General features: G+C 37.0%; 1 non-coding gene across 1 annotated transcript; it reads right to left on the bottom strand.

The window, feature by feature from the left end:
- Positions 1-9,064: 9,064 nt before the first annotated feature.
- On the bottom strand, positions 9,065-9,137 carry Trnas-gga (transfer RNA serine (anticodon GGA)). The gene has a single exon. It is a non-coding gene; the product is annotated as a tRNA-Ser (tRNA).
- Positions 9,138-18,607: the final 9,470 nt, after the last annotated feature.

The following is an 18,607-nucleotide window of genomic DNA, read 5'->3' as shown; positions in this document are numbered from 1 at the left end:
TTTCTACACCTACGCATGATGAAAGCTTGCCCGTAATTAAAACTCATGGACATAAACAAGAGATCCGGTTTACCTTTGTGTGTTTATTTTTATTTCAATTTTTGTGTAAATTGTGTGTGTGTGTGTGTGTGTGTGTGTCTGTGTATGACGTCAACGCAACCATGTAGACCTACATTGTATGCTTTGGTAGCATGGACATTGGTCGTATTTCTAATTCTTATTACAGGCCGCTGGTAGTAGGTCTTTGAAACTACACTTCCAGTTAAATCTCTCTCTTTCTTTTTTTTTTTTTAGTTTGTTTTGCTCTGTTTTGTTTTGTTCCTAATCGTTTTGATGTTGGCGAAGTCGATGGCAACCCTCTTCATTCTTATCAATTTACTTCCTCCATAGGTTATCATCGATTGTTGTCTGGTCAACGAACTTGGTATGAGTTATCTTTCTTTGGTAACCCAGCTATTCCCTGGTCGATAAGTTTACACAGACACTTTGTTCACTGTGGCATTTTCATGTGACTATTAGAGCAATATAATAAACTTGCAGTCCGAGACAACACATCTAGAATGTATGTATTCAAGGACCGCGGAACCGGAGAAGGGGGAGGGGGTGACTGCAAAAAGATGGGAAAAGATCGTTAATAATAATATTTTTTTTAATCCTACAGGACAACAACCACACTTCCGGGGGGGGGGGGGGGAGGATCATCTTAGAGAACGTACTCTGGCCAAATGTGTATCTGAGAGATTTTATAATTCCTTTAGAAGAAAAATTATGCCATCAAACCGTTTCTAATAATGAAAGCTCGTTTTCTTCTTTAATTTGTTTCATTTCATCTCATTTATTTCCATTTCCATGAAACAAATCCACGCAATCACAAACATAACGTAATTGTATTGACACAATGCATTTCAAATATTCACATCAGCTCGTGAATTGTTATATGTAACAAGGAAACAAACTTTGGCCAAAGTCAAAAAGAATTAATGAAAGGAATGAACGTTGTATATCAACTAATGGTTAACTAAATAGGCATTAACTTATTGGAGATTGAGGGGACTTCTAATACGTTTAAAGGCCGCTGTTAAATATCCAGGCAGCGGGAAAGGGGGGGGGGGGGGCGGGCAATGTGGTATTTCTTGTGTGAGGAGTTTTTATATATTGTAATGGCGAGGGGCAGCTGCTGCTCAATGCTCATGTAGAGATTGTCGGACTCTCGGTCCTCGCAAGACTCTCCCAATGGAAACCGATCCAGCAAGGAATATCTGGTGGTTCGACCGGTATTCAACAGACTCTTGACCGGGTAGCCTCCCCGGCACTCCCCGCAAGGAGTTGGGGGAGTGGCAATGTAAATGCAATCGTTTAAAGGGGCACTATTTTCCAATCTACGTCATTGATGCAGACTGTATAGTTGATTTGGAATATAGCATGAAATTCGGAGGTAACGAAAGGCGAACAGTGCAATAATTGTCGCTTTCTTCAAGACCATTTCACAACAATGTGCCAATCAATATTCATCTGTTCGTTGCTTACATCATGAGTCGATTGTAAGATAAGAACAAATACGGTTCGTATGAGTGAAAAGAGTGAGCCAGTTATAGATTAGTTATTTAGGATAAATTACTGCTCCGGGTGTCAATTTCATTTTTTTTTTTATTTCGTAAAATTTGAATTACAGTGTCATGGTAGCGATAGCAATAATGATAGGTTTTCGGGCCAATTTCGCACTTTTGTCATCCATTTGATAGAGGGACCATTCAATTTAGCAGAAATCCTCTTTATCGCTCATCCCGTCTTTTTAAATTGCAACTTGTACGTTCGACTTAGCATTTCAAGCAATAAAAAATTCAGTATTTCAGATAATCATTAGTTTTAGCTCTTGGCAATTAAAGCGACAGAAGTGGTAAAATTGAGTCTGTCCTAAAGCAATTTTATGTATAGCCTTTTGACTTCAGACGCTGAGCAACGTGGACTGATCCCACAGAACTGGTAATGTCCAACAATTCACCAGACAATTCTGTCTGTCTGTCACATTCTATCTTATCTACATGTAATTATACTTTTATTTCCATTGTTTGTATTTCATGTTATACAGTGAAATCATTATTTTCATTTAAGCATTTTTTAATATTTTTGTTAAAAAATAATTTTGATATAATTGTTCGTTTCCGTTGAACAATATCTAAAGCCTCTCAGTTACAGTATGTAGAATATTGGCAGATTCTTTAGATTGGCAACACATCATGAAAGATCATTTATTCATTTCATTTCATTTTATTTCATTTCATTTCATTTCATTTCATTTCATTTCCGACGAAAGTATACAATAAGACAATTGTATATTAACAAAGTAAAGTAAAATGTTACTTTTACGTACTTTCGTCGGAAATAAAATAAAATAAAATGAAATGGAAGGTCATAGTTCCGTCCCTATCTTAAACGGACAAAACGTTTGTATCTTTTTTCTTTGATTGTGCATAGATTTAATGAGCGTAAGCTGGTCAGCCTGATCTCTCCCACGTATAAGATATGCGATGAAATCTAGAGTTGCCGATTTAATGATGACGAGGTGATCGCTTCTGCTGCGAAATGCTCCCAGGACGAGCGGGGTCAAATGGACAGGAACCTCCTTCCTGTCGATTAGTTAACCACTCGTGGAGGCAATACATCCCCTCTCATCAGGCTGTGACAAATGGGTCCAGAATGAACTGATGCAATCATCGGGTGAGGAAAGTGGGATGGCGTATTTTACTCTATGGGACACAACAAGCTATCATTCCTTTACTGCTCCTCATTTCAATCCCCCCCCCCCCGTTTCCTTCCCTCTCTCTATCTCCCTCTCTCTCTCTCAATATATATATATATATATATATATATATATATATATATATATATATATGTCCTTCTCCTTTTCTGACTAATAAAGGATATTATATTTTAACGTCAATTGAAATGGTTACTTTTTTCATTCTACCTTATTTGTATTTGTACGAAATAATTGAGATTGCAAACAGATTCATGAGTATGAAGTCAGTACGACATATTGATTTGATTTGATTTGATTTGATTTGATTTGATTTGATTTCTTTCTGCATTTTTCACAAGGTATATACAACGTAACAAACAATTTTCCAATACTAATCACACTATATCAAACACAAAATGAATCTAGATATAATCATATATAACGTATCAATAATGAAGTATTGTATAGGTGAATCATAATAAATGCCTCTTCAATGGAATAAATACATACAAAATGCAGAGGACCGTCATCTTAAGCTGAAGCTTGAGTTAGATGGCGGCCTCCGAGTAGGATAGCTACAAAATGCATCAGTGGAGAAGTGAGTTAGTTTGCAAGTGCATACGTGGAGTGTTGTTGTTTTATCATTGTTGATGCTAATTCAAAAAAAAAAAAACACCGTGTAGATTAATTTTCATATAAAAGAATAATGTACATAATGTTTATGTATGCATATCATGTATGGACAGGAGTCACGTAATATAACATTGTGGTGGAAAGAATATTAAGGTACATCTTGGCAATTAGAAACTGTGTCTGCACAGTGTGTTTTATTAGACATTGGACTCTACAGAAAATTTCAGATATCAATCCAGGACTAATTCATGAATAGATTTCAAATCAAAATGATATAACACATCAGAAAGTAATGACAGTCCCACAGAAAAATGTTATGAACACATTGTCACATTGTACGTAAGAGTCTTTCCGTTGTGTGATAATACGCATGTTCTGGAAAGGAATAGATGATAAGAGAATAAGAGAATAAACAATTACAAAAGCATAACAACAACAGTCCTTATAACCTACTGATCTGTGTCATAGTATCATATAAGGCATGCAGCGCGCTACACGACTGAGCCATATGGCTCTTCCCCTGTCATTCCGGGTGCTGTTCGTTATTCCGAAGGTTCGCTATTCCGAAGGTTTGTTATTCCGAAGGGTCGAATCCGAAACACGCAAATTCCCTATACCCAGAGGTTCGTTAATCCGAAAATGAAAAAGGGTTCGTTAATCCGAAAATTTGTGGCGTTATTCCGAAGGTTCGTTACTCCGAAGATTGGTTAATTCGAAAATGAAATTCGGAACAATGAACCTTCGGAATAACGAATCTTAGGAATAAAGAGCCTTCGGAATAACGAACCTTCGGAATAACGAGCTGTTACCGTCATTCCAGGGAGGTGTGAATTCCCACCTCCCTGGTCATTCTTATGAACGCTCAAAATTACATCAACGTCAGTAACTTTTCATAGAGACTTGGCACCCACCCTTGCCAATACTGTTACTAACCCATTTGATGTTCTCTATGTTTCTAACAAATTCTCAGCAATATGTCCTCATATCTGGGTGTGCATGACAAGGAATTAAAACTATAGTAAAGTTCAAATTTGTCCAAACTTTAACAAGGGTAGATTATCGTAATTACTGTCTCTTTTGATCGTGTTCATAGTATACTGTCCTCTGTGATATTTCCTTATTATTTATAAGTGAACATTTTTGCTGTTTAGATTTTTTTCAAAATCTCGGTTTGCTTTGAAGTAGAGTAGGCTTACGTGGTCAGGTGGTAAAAAGCATTTTTACAGACTCTCTTGATCACAATGATAGCAACTGATGATAATGGTATTGATAATCGTATTATGTTATACATTGAATAAGTGAAATTAATGCAAACAGATACTGAAAATACAGAGGAACAAAATAAAGAAGACAAAGGTGCATTAAAACCATGAATACAAATCATGACTTGATCCTTAACTGCACTGACAAAGTTCTTTCTTTTCTTTTCTTTTTTTTTGAGATTGCTGCCGTTCTAGATAATAACTGCACACTGTCATAAATGTAATATCCTTGAATGTGTACCTAGCTCGTATTCATAATCAGATATTCTGACAATTTTATGCTCATTTAACGTTGAATATGACGTTGAATCTATTGAAGGTTTAGCTGTGCCTATAACCAATGGGTGTGTGTGGGAGTCATGCGAATAAAAATAGGTTCACTCGCAATCGCCGTAGCGAAAATTAATGTGACCCCTTCCGAATGCTTATAATGAAAATAATGCGATCCCTTTGCCTGGCTATCACAGGGGAAAAGAATACCCCTTGTTTTGGTGGGAATGAGATTGACTCCTTTAAGAACTCTCAAAAGTATTACCGATCGCTTTTCAATTCGCGCGCACGATCCGGGGCGTGTTCACCCACGGTAATAAGTAACCGGCTGTCGGCCCCCACTTGCCGCGACAAGTGGTTTTGCATTAGAGCCGCTAGACCGCTAGTCCTGCCCGAGTGCCGTCCAAGCATTTCGTTCAAGAACCCGGGCGCGATACGCGTTCATCCGATTGGAGAGGAGGGAGTGAAAAACAGAGGGAGGATTAGAGATAGAGAAGAAAGAAGGACATACAAACGGAGTTGAAGAGGGATGGGGAGAAAGATAGAAAGATAGGGAGAGAATGGGCGAGAGATAGAAAGAGAGGGAGAGAGAGAGAGAGAGAGATCGGTAAAAAGAAGGGAAGATAGAGGGGAGAGAGAGGATAAAATATGATGATGAAAATGGAACGACTTTAGTGACATTCTTATCTTGTTTTCTGTTCTTTTTTTTTCTGATATTGATTATTTCTATTATTGCAGATTGTCGCCTAAATGTTCACATAGCTTCACCGTCACTGCAAGGCATGTGAGTGGAAGTTTTCAATGAACCAAATGCAAGCATTAAATCCATTTCCTAGAATCGATGTTTCCGGCTGAGTTCTGCTGCCGGCACGAGGAAAGGTTATGAGGTGTAAAGGATATATGCACACACAAACACACCCACACGAACACACACACATAAAAACCTACACACACACACACATGCACATTATCATGGGTGAAGATTATGAGCATCTAAACATTGAAAACAAAATAAAAAACCCACAATATATTGTTTTTAGTTCATAATCACGTTCGAGACATAAATTACATGGAATTACAGTAAGAATCAAGTGATTGTTTTTTTCTGATATTGATTACGTCGAGTAAGGCATCTGTCAATCAGTAATATGCAATGAAAATAACCGGTCGAAGAATTTCATTAATTTGGAAGATTTGTTGTTGTTGTTGTTGTTCTTCTTCTTCTTCTTCTTCTTCTTCTTCTTCTTCTTCTTCTTCTTCTTCCATTCTCAGAGCATTATTATCCGTGGGTTCCGTTTTTATGCGATAATTGTAATTGTAATGGGGAGGGATTACTGTTCTGATATTATTTTTTTTTTCGTTGTAGAATTATGCCTATTAACATTAGAATGTGTGTGTGTGTGTGTGTGTGTGTGTGTGTGTGTGTGTGTGTGTGTGTGTTGAAATTGGAAGAAGTGTTCCCTGTTGGACAGAACACAGTGTCCCACAATGTGAGAAACACAGTAACACCATATGAACACAATGTGAACACAGTGCGAAATCTCTTCACACTGTTAATTCGAGCGTTTTAACAGTGTGAACACATTGTGAATCACCAATTCACAGACAGTGTGACAAAGAGCATTACCATGTGAAAACCAAACCACAGTGTGAAATCATCTTCACACTATTAAATTTGAGCGTTTTCACATAGACAACGTCCACTATGTGACCACACTGTGGGACGCTTTGTTCTTCCCAGTAGGGTTATTGTGATTTGAAAACAATATGTGCGTGTCATAAACAATTAAACATCAGGTCCTTGCAACGTCTTAATAAAGGGATGACAAAGTTTTGGTTCAGATGTGGCTTCAGGTTTCCAACTTTTTTGTGATGTTAATGAGAAACCTCTTATGAAATTACAAAAAGGAATGCAATTCTAAGAGGATTTCTAAGTTCATTTGGTGAGAATTGTTTTAGAATTGGCTAAGTTTGGACACACCTGTTATTAGGATCGCTTTGTTTTATTTTGTTTTTGTATTTATATCACAAAACCGATTTCCATTAAATAAACGTTGAATTCTTCTCGCAATCGTTATTATCCTCTTTAATATTTCATGAGTGGTTTCTAACTATCTCTCAAAAAAAGAGATAAAATCAGAATCTCCCATCTCAACCAAAACTATACCATCCCTTGAAGGTACGGCACAAGATCGGTTCTGTTTGTTTGTTTGTTTGTTTGTTTGTTTCATCGATTTTCTGCATTATTGTTGGACATGCACTTATTGGTACCATACGCGACACGCTGTCAGTATCTCGTAGTTGCACTATTTCTCTTAGTCATCAAGTGAATTCGTATCCAGTAAACGTTAATAATTTTGCTGTATGAATTTGATGAATTTCTTATCTATAATAGGATCGCTTAATAGGACCGTTAACCTTGGTCAAAGACAAAAAAAAAAATACAACAAAACTTTTCGAATCGTCCCACCAGGCACGGTTCGAACCTAGCATCTCCTGTTAACTTATCCAGAGCCGTATTCTGTATACAGTGTACATTTTCGCGTACAGATGTTTTCGCGAGATGTTGTTTTCGCAAATTGACATTGCCGCTAACATAAATGCACTATTCCCCCAAGCGCACTGACACATTTTCGCTTGTCGTTAAATTCGCGATCCAACTGTGATTCGCGAAATTCGCGAAAATTAAACCCTAGCGAAAATAACAGCTTATACAGTAGTCACTCTACCACAGCACTGTCACATGTTCAAATCATCGGCAATAACTAGAAGCAATGACAGATAATGAAAGTGAAATCATGTCCATGAGCAACCGCATTTTTCCTGATTAGGCAGAGTGGGCACGTTGCCACGAGCCCCATGGTCGGACGTAGGGTGTACGGGTGAGTTCGGCCGCGTCCCCTTGAGCTGAAGTGATGGCAAGTCACCCTTGACGAGAACACAAACCTCGGCCCTTTTTTCCAGAAGATCAATTTATCCCCGAACAGGACCATTCCGATTTCAAGGACCTTCTCGCACTGAAGCCATTAATTCCCCTAAGAATAGACGTACGCCTTTTTTTTTTAATCCAAGTTGCTCTCCCATCCCCCCCCCCCTCTTGATATTGTTCAGTGACGTCAGCGCTAAAACTAAGAAGAACCCATTTCCATCATCTCCCGCACTCCCAGTTTCCGCATCTTCAACGTTTTCTTCTTTGGGTGATGCCGACTTAAAAATGCCTCAATCAAATGTTTTACTCACTGCACCATAAAAGTAATACACACTGCACTCAAGTCTGTATCTCCTTTCTCCCACCCCCCCCCCCTTCTCTTTCCCGCGCTGTCCGTCTGTATGTAGTTCGCTTTTTCGTCTTCTTGTATTAAAGAATGAAAGAGTGAAAACAGATTAACTCAGAGACAATGGCTGTAACTATTGGAAAAAGCCCTACCATCAACGTTATAAAGCTTAATTAATCAAAACTGCAATGAAGGAAATATGTTGCAGAAGAGTCAAATAATAGAGCCTTGGAGAAAGAGGGCAAGGGACAAATAATAAAGCGAGAATGAATGAAAAAAAAAGGGGGGAGAAAAGGATAATGCTTTTAAAGGTCGTACTTGAAAAACTTATATCTCACTGTCACTGGTAGAAGTAATTATTTTATTTTAATTCTTAGTGATTTGTCGGTTATACTATAATAATTGTAACATTCTAAGCTTTTGAGACGACAAATGACTCTCAAAGTGCAGTGCCATCAACTGCAAAAAAAAAAAACAAACAAAAAACTATCATATACAAACACACATAAACACACTCACACCCCTCTCCCCCCCCCCACACACACACACATACACACACACAACTCAGACCAGCGGAATGGTCGAAGTTGCACGTTGTACAGTGAACGCTATGCGATACTATTTTTTTTTTGCATATTTTTCACCCGATAGTGGATTTGTCACAACTACATAGCTGTATATATTCAGTGTATATGATATGAGGACTATAATATCTGATTGAGATGCGCACACCTCAGAAGTCTCACACTGACCATCACACATTAACCATCTTTACATTTCCTTTCAAGATATGAGCATTGCAACTGATTGACAAATTGCCCTACATCGACGTAAATAAGCACTGAATTGATCAGTGTTTTAATGATAAAAAATCATGGGCGTACATACTCGAGCAGGATTCGAACCTACGACCTCCTGATCTCCGGACAGGCGTCATCTCCACTAGACCACCGAGCTTCCGCCCGACAGCAAGTGTTGGTTCTAATCCTTGTAGCATGCAACGGGTGCTGTGTAATTCAAATTCATGAAATTCTTCCGTCGAAATGTTTTCATTCATTTCATTTATTTCATTCTTTCTTTCTTTTCGGCAAACATAATTATCACGAAATAACAAATACAAAATTATACATGCATACCGGCAAAATACAAAGTTATGTCAGGAGAAAAAAAAAAAGAATTGAGAGGTCCACTAAAAAGCATGCTTGTAACTTGTGAACCTCTCAAAGAATTCTTGTGAACATATTTGTTTACAAAGACAGGACAGAACAAGACAGGACGGAACAAGACAGGAGAAACACAACGACATTACATGACTTGACAGAAGGGTATACCATTGAAAGTAATAAAGCACAACAGAATAATGGAAAGAAAGGAAAGAAATAAAAAAGGAAATGAAAGGAAAACCTCACATGCTGAACATCGGGATCGGAAGACGTAATTGAGGTGCTTCACAGCTCGAACAGCTGAGCAAAGTTTGTACAAATAAGATAATGTAAAAATTATACAATGATGAATTCATTGATTGACGATGGACCTTCGGTTTTTCATTGCAACTGATTGACAAATTGCCCTACATCGACGTAAATAAGCACTGAATTGATCAGTGTTTTAGTAGTAGCCATGATTAAAAAATCGTGGGCGTACATAATCGAGTAGGATTTGAACCTACGACCTCCTGATCTCCGGACAGACGTCATCTCCACTAGACCACCGAGGTTTCGCCTGACAGCAAGTGTTGGTTCTAATCCACAATCTATATAAAGCAAATAATAAATATTTTTCATTCTTGCAATGGACATAATATTTCATTCGATGAAAGATAAAATTATTGATCCATTCAACTCGGCTTAAATTGATCATTTCATCTTTCAACTCATGAAATATTTTGTCCATTGCACTCATAAACATTCATTGTTTGTATTATATAACACCTGAAATAGATCCTTGTCATTTGATGGTTTATAAATTTAGAAATGTGTGTGCGTTTGTGGGTGTATGCTTGTGCTAGATATAATAACACATACACAAACATTATTATATACATACATAATACAACGCATCTATAGATCCTTGCTATCTGATTGGATGAACGCGGGTGACATGACATTCAGAAGAATCAGCTATCCCACGCTCACTCTTAAAGGCAGTGCAATAGACGTCTTTTGAACGGTAAATCGAGCGAGCCAGCCGTGCAATAGATCCTAGGAACACTGAACTTGTTTCTCAGAAAGCATTGATGCATACGCGCCCCTGTTTGCGCTGCAAGTGAAACCTAGAGCCAAATGTAGATCTATAGGCCTAACTGGTCTATTTTGGTCTAGACCAGGCCTGTATCCTGTGTTGTATAAATCAAATGTTCAATATTTTATCATTTATGCAAGAGTTCGAATATTACATTCGGTGCAAGTTTAACCTTTTTATTCAAGTATAATATTCGGAACTACCACACTTCTAAACATTCAATATTTCTTTTATTAATAAAATCATATGATTCCTTACGTTGGTATTTCACGGAGCACGCGAACGATTTGCGAAGGACGCGAATGACAAAATCCAACATTCGGAAAAGTTTTTCTCCGAATGTGTTCCGACAATGAAGCCGAAAACTATTCTTGCGCAATTTGTGCGAAGTTTCCACGACGTATGTGCGAATGTCGTGTGTATCATTGCTAAAGTACAGCATGTTACGTACACGAAGAACACGCGACGGAAATGCGAACAACGAAAAATGTTCAATAATCATGGTAGAAAATGTACCCAAGGAGAGGTGGAAGCTGTCTTGAGTTGACGTTTTTTCTTTCCTCTATTTCTCCTTTCTTTTTCTCTCATTTCTCTATCGTGTGCTTGCCTACATTTTTTCCTAGGACCTATCTCCACTAGTAAAGCATTTGATTTTTTTTTTTTTTGCAGTTCCTCCAACACATAATCTCTATAGTTCAAATGAAACTGTACATAATTTAGATTAATTTCAAGTGTATTCTGCGATTTTTTGTGTGTATCAAACATTAAATAATTTTTTCTCTTTGCTAGTCTTTAATGTCTTTTGTTACTATAGTTGTTAATAATTGTTCGATGTTTAGATGTATTCTACGATGTTTATGTGTAGAAAACCTATAGGTCATACATCCCCCAAACGTGCGCTAAACGTTCGCGAGAATGTCTCAAAAGGTACGCAAACAGTTTACGATTACGTCGTAAAATGATCAGAAAAACTTCGCAGATTTCGCGTAACATACGCGAGACATTCTCCAAAGTTTCGGGGTCTGTTTGGGGTTTCGCGAACATTTTGCGAACATCGCGCGTGTCTTGCGAATGTCTTGCGCATATGACGAGGCTTTAAAGACACTTTCGAGAACAATTCATGAACAAATCACGACCAAGTGTGCGGAAAACGTTCGCAAAAAATTTCAAACTTTGTGAAATTCTCGCCGAAGTAAAAACGACATTCGCGAACAATTGACGACGCTTCCGAACCCTCACGTTGGTTTGGCGATCTTTTGCAGACTAAAATACGAATGCTGGATTTTGCCATTCGCGTCCTTCACAAATCGTTCGCGTGCTCCGTGAAATCCCACCCTAAGCAAACACTGTTTTAATATCGGTTAAAGACATGTTTGTCTGGACTACCCCCCCCCCCCAAAAAAAAAAAAAAAAAATATATATATATATATATATATATATATATATATATATATATAAGATTATATCACGTAACGTGCTACATTCGTCTGTACTGCACCTCTTCAAAAAAAAAAAAGTGAATAATGATATCGAAATACACGTGACATCACTACACCTTATGTCACTGAGGACAAACTTGGTTCATATTTTCGAGTTTTGTGTGTAAAATGTCACAAACATGGCATTCCCTCAGGCGATTTTATTGCCTAAGATGTAAGTGATTGTCATGAAATGGTGACATTCAGGGGGGCATTTCATGAAGGAACTTGTCGGATAAAATGTCTGACAAGTCAATTATATCCGACAAGTTCAGAGAAATCAGCCAATCAGACTAAAGAATTTCTCACAACTTGTCGGATATAATTGACTTGTCAGATATTTAATCCGACAAGTTCCTTCATGAAATGCCCCCCAGGTGTGTCTGATTCACGACGTCCATGTCGTAATGACAATCATTGTACAGATGAATGGAACATCCTTTACAAGCACATGCGCGCAAAACCTATACTTAGAAACATTGCTCCCTATATTCCGAGAAGGTCTTTCACCGAGCAGTTGTGCAAAAGGTACTGAATTCATTTTTGATGGTATTAAAGAAGAAAATCTTTCATTTCTGTTTCACGTGCTTCCAAATATTTACATGCTATGATTTTTTTTTTTCTCCAAAAGTAGTACCCCATGATGGGATAAAGAAAATTGTACCTCCGAAAAGAAAAGAAAAAAAGTATTTGCCTACATTGATAATTTAAACAGCTGATATATCAATATAATTAGCATATATATATATATATATATATATGGGCCGTGACGCGAGAAAAGGGCCCGTAGGGCATTATATACATAAAGTGAGTTTTCACCTCCATTTTGTAGAAGAAACTCTGACGTATTTGGATATGCAAACCTTTGTCTGAGATTCCACTCCTAAATGCTCCAATTACGACATTCAAAACAGCATGTTTTGTCCAAATCCTGTCACTTTTTGATGCGTCTATGCATTTCCGCGTAGTTAGCTAGTTGATATTTTTTGCGCGTATTGCTTTGTTAAACTTCCGCGCCGTTTTCTGGCGTATGCGCGCAGCGGTGCTAAGGGCCCTTTTCTCGCGTCACGGCCTATATATATATATATATATATATATATATAATATGACCTATATAGATACCAATGTGTGATTGGTCAAAATGCTGTCACGTGACCATGTTCACAAGGATGAGAAGCGTTATATTTCATAACATGACGTAAATTACGTACAATCATGGAATATAACAGCGACTACGTTAAACAAATGGCGTTATATCTGGAGGGGTGACGTCATCAAAAATCAATTGTTATGATGCGCGCAACATACACAGAGACGCTTTGCACACACACACACCTTACGAATGTAATCGTGACCGGTCGACCGACCACATTGCATACGCACCATACCACTTACGTTTACAGAATGCGCTAGCGGTATTAAATGAGCATCACACTGACACACGCTAGTACACTGCAAGCGCGAATTACGAAATTGCAACTGATTTGTTTTCGTCAAACTGGCATGGCAGCTTTGATGAGCAGCTGCCCTTCGCTTGTGAGAGAGAAAGAATTGTTGTCCTGATAGCTATAGAGCCTCCTACTCCAATCAATGTTAGACAGTCGTGACAGGAAAGCCAAAGGATTTCCCATTACATTACCAGAGCCTGAACTGAGTAAGTTTTTATGCTACTTGTACTAGCGCAGGACCTGGACCAGGGCCAGGTCCGTAGTCTAAACAGCTCTTGTACCAGTGACCGCAGGCAGAAGAGATTGGGCCCTACATTATCAGAAGGTTCACATTCTCATACATCACCACAAACAAATGTTATGTCAACAAGCTTGCTTTACCCAGACCAAAAGCGGCATTTGGTCTAGTCTTCTACAATTTTTACATCTCTCATTACAAAATCTGGCTCTACCGCTACGAAACTAGGCCCTACGTACGATTGATTAACGACTGTTCTAGAAATTACTAAGTATGTGATAAACAGGCAACGGTCGTACTCCACGGAAGAACGAATTCCCGGTAGGCCTACGTGAAAGCCATCGGAGTTAGATCTACGTATCAAAAGGTTACTTGTGGCTCGATTGAATACCACTGGCACTAGCGCACTGTTGTCATGCGGTACGCGCGTTCATGAATATGACTGCGAAAAGGAGTAGTGTTTCTAGACCTAGTCGTTTTGCTTTAGGGCCTATACAGCAGTTTATTTCTTGTACTGTAGGTCATATAATATAACAGATATTGACTTTTTCCTTCGGTAGGAATATAACATTTAATTTCCCTTGGGAAGTTATATTTTTGTCTCTGAATACTATATTTTTCCTCAGCGCTACGCGCTTCGGAAAAATATAATAATCCTCGACAAAAATATAACTTCCCGCGAGGATCTCAAATGTTATATTCCACCTCTGGTAAGTCAATATCTGTATAATATATATATATATATATATATCCTACCTTGATTTTTAAAGAACTGATGTACTAGTATTCACACACACACACACACACACACACACACACGCACACACACAATATATATATAATATATATATATATATATATATATATATATATATATATACATACATATACATATTCCATTTCATTTTATTTATTGTCCATATCATGGATATTTATTTTGTCCACATGGTTTTTTACAAAAAAAAAAACAACTATAAATACATTTATATAAACTTTTTTTTCTTTCCTGTCATTCTTTCCATCTATTGTGTTATTCTATTATTAATCTCTTTGAAGGTTTCATAATATACAAACACGCTTTTTAGTGGACCTCTCAATTCTCATTTGTTCTCAACTGAAGCATAACTTTGTATTTTTGCCGGTATGCATCTTTATCTATATCATTTATCCTTTGCACAGTCGAATGTATATGCTTATATGATAAATTCCTCATTTATTCTGTGTTGTTTTGTTGAAAAATGAAAATAAATGAATTGAAGTTGAAATTAAAAGCAACATTTTAATGACATAAGACATTAGGGAGGTAACATTTTAATGACATAAGACATCAGGGAGGTGTCATTTTGCCAACATTATAAAAATGGAACAAGTATCATAAAACATTATCATATATCAACATCAATGTTCGAGCATTCAACATGATTATGGATATATATGATTGATATGAACTGTGAATAAAACAAACTGATATGGGTGGGTGGTATATTTTCGTGTCTTGTGGGTCCAATATACAAAATCCTGCAAATCATTAGTTTATTATCATCGGATAAAATAAAATATATCAATTAACTAAAAAAGAAAATCCGTTCATCATCATACTCACATTATTACATTATCCTACATACTTTCTACGAAAAAAAAGTCTCATCAACTATAAAAAAAAATCCAAACCTTTTCACCACTTATTCTTTACAACCTTCTAAACCTTCCTAAACATACATCATTAGGTCTACTAATCAAATCAATGAATTCAATAAATCCAATCATTATCATTTTCACAATTTTGTTATGTGTACATAAATTCAAATGTGTATATAATATATATATACAAACAATACAGTGGTTATATGGAGTTAGCACCATTCGGAACATTTTTTAACACGGTACAATGATATAAATAAACGTAATAGAAGTTGCTTTAGTGACTAGTTTTAGTGACTTTTTATTTTTTATTGGTTGATTGTTATCACTATGCATTCTCCCCTCGTTTCCTGGATCTCTCCAAGAAGCTATTCAAGTTTCAAGTTTCAAGTTTATTTCATATTTCCACTTTCTCAGTGATGGGATTACAAAATGATTGACAATAAAACAAAAGTACAAAACATATACAACCATATCTTGTGTTTGAGGAAAAAAAAAGACAAACAAACATTACACACAAATATAAATGGTCGTTTTCATCTGAGGCTATTACAAATAAATGTCAGAAATATGATGGGGCCTACATAAAAGCAATGATGCTTGTAGAAACTGTAGGTTCCCGAATTTATAGGCGTGAAATTATACGGAGAATGTTTCCATGTTCCTAAGCATAGAATGAAACATTTCAGAGCTAATGATCAAGTAATATGCGGGTCATTTGAAAAAAAAAAAACAAAAAAACAAAAAAAACAAAAAACCAACACACACACACACACAAAAAAAAAAACGTACACAGGCAGGAAAGCTAGCCAGCCTAGCCGTACTCTATAGGTTGAAGGTTTGGTCAAGTAAAAAAATATAGCAAAAACGTAAGAGGTGACATAAAATACATTTTCCGGTTTTTGCTGAAGTGTGTGTTGACCCACAACTGTCAATAAAATGGAGTTCGAATATCGAATAATGAGAATTATTCCAGATTGCGTGCAATCATTAAACCTTTTGATTGATACAGACAAGCATATAAAATGCTACATTCGACAGTGTTTATATCAGGGGTAAGGTGTAGACGAATCGGGGGAATGTTTTGAGTATTAATGCTTCTGACTTCCCAAGGTTTATGACGCTTTTTACTCTATACACGTTTAGAGAATTAGGTGGTGGTAACATCACTGCTCCTATCATGCTTGATATGAGCTCAGCTGTTGACACAGTCAATCCCACTATTCTGATTCAAAAGCTGAGATATTTGGGCATCAAAGGAACCGTCCTTGATTGGTTCATGTCCTGCTTATGTGAACGATCACATTATGTCTGAATTGGTGATTCTACCTCTTGTAAAACTATTACAAAGTTTGGTGTACCTTAAGGTTCTGTTAGAGGCCCGCTACTTGTTTTCTATACATGCAACCAATCAGTAAAGTATTTCGCAAGCATTGTACTGGTTATCATTGTTATGCAGATGATATACAACATTATTTGTCTTTTAAACATACTGTGTCTTCATTGTCATCCGCTGTTGCAAATCCTGAAACATGTTTGCAAGACCTGAAAATCTGGCTTACAACCAATGGCCTTATACTGAATGATGATAAATCTGAGTTCTTGTTATTGGGTTCAAAGGAGTTCAGTAAAGTCGATTACCAATTATGTCATGTCAACATCAGTAGCACTTGTATTAATCCGTCAAAAACAGCCTGTAATTTAGGTATTATATTTGATCAGGAAATGTCACTTTGATGTCATATAACTCAAATTCAGCTGAATGTTAGATATCAGTTGGGTAATGTAAGTTTCGTAAGGAAATATTTATTTAAATCTGCAGCTGAGATACCTATTCATGCTTTGAATTCTTCTCGGGTGGATTTTTTTTTTTTTTCGAATTCGTTGTTGTGTAATCTTAAAAGAAAAAAAAATATATATATCACAAAACTTCAATGGTTGCAAAATTCTGCTCCCCGGTTGTTAACTTTTACTAATGTTTGATTCCATATCAAACCATTATCCATATTGTTACATTGGTTACCTGTTAAGGATTATTTTCAAGATTCTGTTGTTAGTACACCATTCAGTTCATTCTCTTTACCCCGTATACCTAAGTAATTCTGTTCAAAAATACAATCCGATACGAAGCCTACGTTCATCATCAGATGCATTGTTACTCCAAACACTCAGAGTAAAACATACATGTAGATGGAGTGATCGTGCTTTCTCCATTATGGGACCAAAATTGTGGAATCAATTACCTATTCAGTTAAGGCAACTATCATCTACAGAAACATTCAAATCCAAACTTAAAACGTATCTGTTCCTCTCACACTGAGGACTATGATTGCTGTCTTCAATGTTCGGAACAATTGTATTCTTTATCTGGTATGAGTTTGTCATTTTCCTCTCTGTTGTCATGTTTGACGTTAAAGACATACCTGATAATGAGAAAACGTTAAGTACACTGATTTGGCTGGAAAAAAAAAATTATAAGCACGTTTTCATTAAGTATATCTAACTTAAGTTCGTATGGACATGCGCATGTGAGTGATTTGAGTGTGCAATGGCACAGTTAAAGTTTTCTGGTAAGAGCGATTGCTCCTCTATATTACATGCTTGCACCTAATTGTTACTTGGTAAAATCAAAGAGACACCCCCCCCCCACACACACACACAAATAACAACAAAACAATGAAACAAAACACACAAAAACCAATCACGTGTATCGATTATAAGTTACATGTAAGCTCTTTTCATTTTCTTGAGGAGACCTGCTCACGTTCCTGCGGATGCGTTTTATTTTCGCCATCGTTACATGCTTTCATTGGAAACATGCGCATGCACTATTTATATAATATTACTGACTATCTATCGCTGACTATTTATGGCACATCAGAACTACACACAAAAAACAAAACAAAAAAAAAAGCTAACATGTAAACGTATATGCGCAAAGCGGGCTATGCACTAAATAAAGCAGACTTGAATCCTATTAGGCTGCACACAAAGAAAAAAAAAAGAACAAGAGAATTGGCTGGAACAATACCGGCGTGACGTGGGAGACAATTCTCGCTCTCAAACCACTTCTTCTACGTGGTTACGTACAAAAGACAGAGCAGTACTAACGTCACTTCACTGCAGCGTTGACCCTATAGTGAATATGAGCCTAATGACCGCGAGATTGAATACATAAAATATCCTCCACGAAACAATGTCTGCTCAAGGACACATAATAATCTAAAGCACCGTGGAGGATAATAATAAACGGAAGTTACTCGGGTATAGCAGTCATGAAACGTTAATTCTTGGTGTAATGAACGACAAAAGTGCAAAATAGACAAACAAACTAAAACAAGTGCAGCAGACAATATATGCCGGCGCTTCTACTCCATTGAT

Source organism: Diadema setosum, chromosome 12 (genome assembly GCF_964275005.1).
Source record: "Diadema setosum chromosome 12, eeDiaSeto1, whole genome shotgun sequence".
Classification (NCBI taxonomy): Eukaryota; Metazoa; Echinodermata; class Echinoidea; order Diadematoida; family Diadematidae; genus Diadema; species Diadema setosum.
This window is presented reverse-complemented; position numbering and strand designations above follow the sequence as displayed.